We start from the raw sequence: 6,443 nt of genomic DNA, 5'->3' as shown, positions 1-6,443 counted from the left end.
AAAATGTGGCAAGTTCGGAAAAGCTACCGAGATGGAGCTCCCAAGCTTGCAGTGTCGTGCTTGACAGTCTGGAAGTGAGATGATGAGCCATCCAATGCTGAGCATTTAGATTCTTGAAAGCATTGAGACAAACCGTCGCAACATTAAGCATATGTTTTATATCAGCAGACTGCTCCTTTGTCAACTGTGGCAAGTCATACAAACCGTTCATATGGTACATAAACTGCAGCCGTTTGTTGTCGTATCGCTTGAGGACGAGACTCCAAGCTGTTGCATAGGTATTTCCCGCAAGCGCCATCTGCTGAATATCCTCGTCGCGATCCGAGGGAAGAGCTTGCTTCAGAAAATGAAACCTTTGGACGTCGGACAGTTTCTGGTTGTTATGGATGAGTTGAACAAATGCATCGTGAAATGCCGGCCAATCCACAAACTTGCCTGTAAATGTCGGTACAGGTAGCTTGGGCAATTGCACTGATGATAGAGATGGATTTGCTGGCTCTGGATTCTGCTGTACCGGTGGTGCTCTTGGACATACATTTTCGTAGGCCTCTGATATGATGCTGAATGCCGTTGTATAGTCTTCATCAAAGCGAAAGGCCACTTCGCTGGACACAACTATGCGTACTTGGACATCGAAGTATTAGTAAACGGTGGTGATTTTGCTCAAATTCACCTAAGAACCGTTGCAAATTTTGTAAGCGCGTTTGAAAATAAGCTTTTGTTTTCCGATCTGCGCCATCCTTTCTGAAATTACGCACCGTTTGATTAACCCTCGCAATGAGATTTGTCTGAATAACACTGCGACTGTCGATCTCCACCTGAGGATCGGCTTCGAGGTCGTGGGACTCGGCTGTTGACATGTTGCTGTTATATGTGTATGTACCTTTCTCACCCTTAGTTGCAATCTCTTTGACCTTGTACAAAATACACACAACGAAACACTTACTCTGGTACTCGGGAGTGCTTCTCTTTGCTTAAAGCGTAGCTTAAGAGAACTTGCGAGTCGTTGTTGGTGTTGTCCGAGCGGAGAGCAGAAAATGTGCTGATGTGAGCGTTGAGTTGAGGCCTTGTGTCTAGCGATGATGTGCAGCAACAGAACGTTCGTTGTCTTCTTGGTCTCTGCTTTGCACGAGAGAGAAGCTGCTGTCTAACCGTCGGCTTGCGTTGCCCTTTATGTGCTGCAGTGAGGCTACTGTCCAGGCGCAGAGCTATCGTCCGATCTTCTTTGTCCCTGCTTCGTGCGAGAGATAGCGGCCGCTGGATAAGCCGTTGGTTTGCGTTGTTTGCCGTTTACAGTTGCAGCCGGTAAAATATGATTTTATCTGTACATTTAACTGAACGCGGAACGAGGTAGAATCATATGCGGATAGTACGAATTAAACGCGGTTCCCCCCATGGGCCACCAAAAATGTTGTGAAATCCTCGATACGAGATTTCAATGCTGAGCAGAAATGCTCTAGGGAATCTTTGCGTTTAATAATGTACTTCACGATATAGACAATTCGAGATTTATTCATTTGGACTTCAATCAACTTAAACTTTAATCGTAATCGCGTATAGGGTACAATTTTATGGGTAATACGGGTTTAAGCGCGGCCGGCTGCAACTGCTTGATTGTCGCTGTGATTTCGTCGACACGCAAACGAAGACTCTTCTTGGTGATCGGAGACGACGTTACGCCGCCCTAGCATGAAACGACGCCGTTCTCCGAGTGGGCAATCGCAGTTAGAGCGCTCACACTCTCTTTGTACTTTAACCCTTAGAAAACCGTCCAGTCATAACTTTGCATTTCGAGGCATTAAGGTGTAACAAGTTTGCACAACACCATGACTGAAAGGTATTGAGATCGGATTGCAAGCGAGAATGAAATTAAATGTCCTTATACTGGACACACAGTCTAACATCATCCGCATACATAAGTACTCGAGAGTATGTTAATACCGAAGGCAAGTCATTAATAAAGAGTGTGAATCGCATGGGCCCTAGATGGCTGCCCTGTGGTACTCCCGAAAAAACCTTTACTGGTGAAGAGAGGGAGTTTTTGAAGAGGACTCTTCGAGACCTGGACCTAAAAGGTCAAGTTTATGTGCTAAAAGGGAATGGTTAACAGAGTCGAATGCTTTACTAAAGTCGGTGTAAATAACATCCGTCTGTAAGTTACCTTGAAAGCCTTTAATAATGAAAGAGGTAAACTCTAACAAGTTCGTGGTGGTTGATCGCCGCCTTATAAATCCATGCTGAGTTGGAGATATAAGTGACTTGCAGAGATGTTGCAAGTGCGGAGTTAAAACCTTCTCAAACATTTTAGGAATAGCGGATAACTTTGCTATACCTCTATAATTTTTTGCATCAGACTTGCTACCTTTTTTATGGAGAGGAATTATAAACGAATCCTTCCAGATCGGGGGGAAGCAAGAAGAATCAATGGACAGGGTGAATAGTTTAAGCAAAGGTCCACACAGAGCCTCGGCGCAGTACCTGAGTACACAACCTGGAACCCCGTCTGGACCCGGTGAAAACACCGGCTTAACTAGTCGAAGATCATGAAGTAGGGAACATTCATTTAACAAGGGACTGAAAATGCCGTTCGACCTCGGTAAACCGTATGGGTACGGATGACCAGAGTAGCTTTCCTCAGAATAGGTGGTTTGGAAAAATTGGGCAAAAAGATCGGCAATTGCCTGATCATTATTTGCCGACGTATTACAAAATGATAGCGGGGATGGGTGTGCGGACGTTCTACGCTTACTGTTTACGAAGCAGTAAAACTGTTTAGGGTCCTGAGAAAAACGTATCCTGCATCGAGATAGGTAGTTCTTATAGCATTGAGCATTAAGAACTGAAAAGTTTGACCCAGCTATTACATAGCGAGAGTGAGAAGTAGGAGAACCCACTTCTTGAAATTTTTTATAAAGTCTTGATTTTAAGTTTTTTAGCCTGGATAACTCTTTGGTAAACCAAGGGGGTTTTCCAGATCTAGTCGGACAAGAAAGCGGGACACAAGAATCAAAAAATGTGCCAAGAGCATTGTAAAAAATGTTTGTGCTTTTTATCACATCAGTGCACAAGTACAAAGCGGACCAATCAAAATCCCTAATGAGGCTATTAAGCTTCGCAAACTCGGCTTTACGAAAGCAGCGGACACGTTCAGGTAGCCTACTCGACCGATCCAATACAGTTGGTCCTTTATTTAGCGACACCTCGAAGGTAGGATGGTAGGCGTCTTCAGGTATAGTGAGCGGAAGGGCTCGGGTTAACAACACTAAGGTCGGATCCGATACAAAGCACAGATCAAGAGATCAAGCAATCGACCCAAGCACATTTTTCACATGGTTGACTTGAGACAGGGACAGGTCAAGCAAGCCGTCAACAAAGTCATGTCGTGACATGGGCACTAGGTTACTAGACTCGTTTACCGAATACCAAGCAGTTCCTGGCAAGTTTAAGTCACCAAGAACTATCATATGATCTTTATCTGATAGCTAGGAAGAAACAGCGGTTAAATCGGACAAGTGCTGCTCATAAATAGAGATATCCGAAGAAGGTGGAATATACGAGCAATTAATGAATATAGCAAAAGCGGGAAGAATCAGTTTTACACACAGGAATTCCAGTTCCGGTTGAGCCTGGACTGTGAAGTGTTCCGACGTGAAGTTAGAGTCCACTGCAATCAGAACCCCTCCTGCACGTCAAGACGAACGGTCCTTTCTAAAAGTTGTGTAATGACCTGCCAAAACCTCGGAACTAAGAATGTCCGGCTTTAACCAGGTTTCAGTAAACACAATAACGTGGGAAGCAAATGCAACACTATTCCGGAAAAGAATGCTGAGCTTACTACTTAAGCCCCCAACATTCAGATATGTTATTAAAAAATAAGTTAGTTTCTTGGAAGGGTTAATCAGGGCGGGAAGATGAGGAGGAGCATGACACACTGGGATGATTGCACTTCAAATATTTTTCTCAAGAAGAGGAACAAATTTTTTTCGATAATGGAACCTACTTTGTGGGAGCTTCGCGCAAATTAGACGAGGAATACCAAAGAGCCTTCAAGGAAAACATAAAACTGATGCCAATTTTAGAAAGAGAACAGATCGAGTGGCACTTAATTCCCCCGGCAGGACCTCACTTCGCAGGTATTTGGGAAGCTGGGGTAAAATCAGTGAAATATCTCTTAAAAAGCGTAATTGGGGAGGAGCGTAATTCCTATGAGGAAATGGCAACTCTATTATGTCAAACTGAAGCGGTACAGCTACTAATGATATTGACGATCTGGATGTATTAATACAAGGTCATTTTATTATTGGAAGGCCAATATTTGGCCCGATTAAGACAATTTCAGAAGAACCAATCGGGAATCTTGATAGGATGAGATTAATTCAGAAAATGAAAAAAATAGTAACTATAAAACATCAAGACGGGTTGATAAAACGACCTATAACTAAAATCTGTTCATTAGCTGGAATTAAGTCAGAATAGCAAGACTCAGAAATGAATCCAAAAGAAACCAAAAGGTCATTCAAATTGCGTTTACAGAACAATAGCAGAGACAAGGTCATTTTGGGTCGAATTGGAAAGGCTGGGTAGTTGGTTCTTCGAAGTTCCAGTAAACACTAATGCTAGAATTCAATGTAGTAACTCAAATCAAGCACTAATTGATCTTCCCCAACAAGGAATTTTAACAATAATACATGGTTTTACTGTGCGTACCGATGATAAAATACTAGTACCTCATCACAGTATTCCATCAGAAACCTGCGAGCCAATCTCATCCTTTTATATTAGTAATATACATAAATAAAATACCAAAAATTGTTTGAATCCATTATCAGTACCATTAAGTAACTATGCTGAAGAAATGTATAAGTTAAGAAACGAATTCGAATTGTTCAAAGAAGGTCATCATGATTTAAAAGGACTTAAGTTCCATCATGTATCATGCGGCCTTGATTATTGGAATAATAATAATAATAATCTATGCAATAAGAAGAATTAAAGTAGCACGAAGACTGTAAACGAATGCAAAATTGTACCTCCTACCTCATTGTCAAATCACATAAAAGGTTTTGATTTTAAGAATAAAATTTAGTTAAATTTAGTTAGATTTACAACTCGCAAATGTCTAGACTTTTCTTTTAAGGTCTTAACAACTTCAAAATGAATAACTTTGTCGCTATGCACACGAATACGGCAATATATCCCTTATAGGATTTCTGCCCCCCGGTTTTTAGAGCATCGGATATGGTAAGGCCCGGCGAAGTCTACCTCTATATTTGTAAACGGGTGCGACATTGTAGCTCTGTGTTTCGGCAGATTTCCCATAATTTGTTCTGCAGTATTCTGTCGATACCTAGCACAGGTGACACACTCTTCAAGATTTTTCTTTTAGCAATTTCTTAGCCCAAATATCAAAAACTTTCGCTGGATATAGTTTCGCATCGAGTTAATTCCACCGTGCAATGTTTCTTTATGTGCATTCTTGATAATTAAAGACGTTGTTCGGTCAAACTCCCTTAAGGAACAAAAGTACTCGCTTTGCTCTCGCCGTTTTCGCTTAATTTTATTTTTCGCTTGGCACCCACAACGCATTCAACGGCGCTTGCATTCTCGGTTCGTTCGCTTTGCAGCTACCTGCTTTGGTCTAATCTGTGGTAGATGCTAAATCGGGAACCCCGATATGCAATGATGAGCTTCGCTATCGGTTAAACATCTTAGAAACGTATTTCAAGAATGTTTTAAATGTCGAAGCTAATATTGAAGACCTTAATCCGAATGACGAAGGACGGGCAGATTTGGAGGATACATACATAGCAATCAAGCTATCCATAAAGGAACAAATGGGAGGAGACCTGAACGGTAGCATTCTTGCGCCGGACTACCACCCACCGAAAGTGAAGTTATGGTTACCAAGGTTGTCGCTGCCCACTTTCGACGGAACATATGCAAACTATAAGAATTTCATTCACTCGTTCGAGCAAATTGTTGTCCGTGAGTCTGGATTGTCCAATAGATACAATTAGATTAGATTAGATACATTAGGCATTAGATACAATTCAGGCATTCCAGATTACAAGCGAAAACTATCCGAGGCCCTAGAAAAACTCAAAAGCCGTTTTGATAATCCTACTCTTATATTTTTAGAAGGTATTGAGGCATTGTTTGCACTACAACCTGTGGAAAAGTCAAACAGTCAGCAGCTTCATAGCCTAGTGGATAAGGCATCCGCTATCTTAAGCTCGTCGGAGTCCATCGGCAAATTTGATAATATTGTTCACGCTATGGTTATATATATTAAAATGGAAAAGTGTGATCAGCAAACTCGGAACAAGTGGAAGGAATCGCAGGACTACAAAACTCTGCCAACCAGGCTAGCATGCACACAGCTTTTGGAACGCCACATTCGTCTGGAAACTCGGCTGGTACTTCGCCACAACGAAAGGCTGAAG

This window comes from Drosophila miranda, chromosome 3, assembly GCF_003369915.1.
Source record: "Drosophila miranda strain MSH22 chromosome 3, D.miranda_PacBio2.1, whole genome shotgun sequence".
NCBI lineage: Eukaryota > Metazoa > Arthropoda > Insecta > Diptera > Drosophilidae > Drosophila > Drosophila miranda.
Note: the sequence above shows the minus strand (reverse complement) of the source record.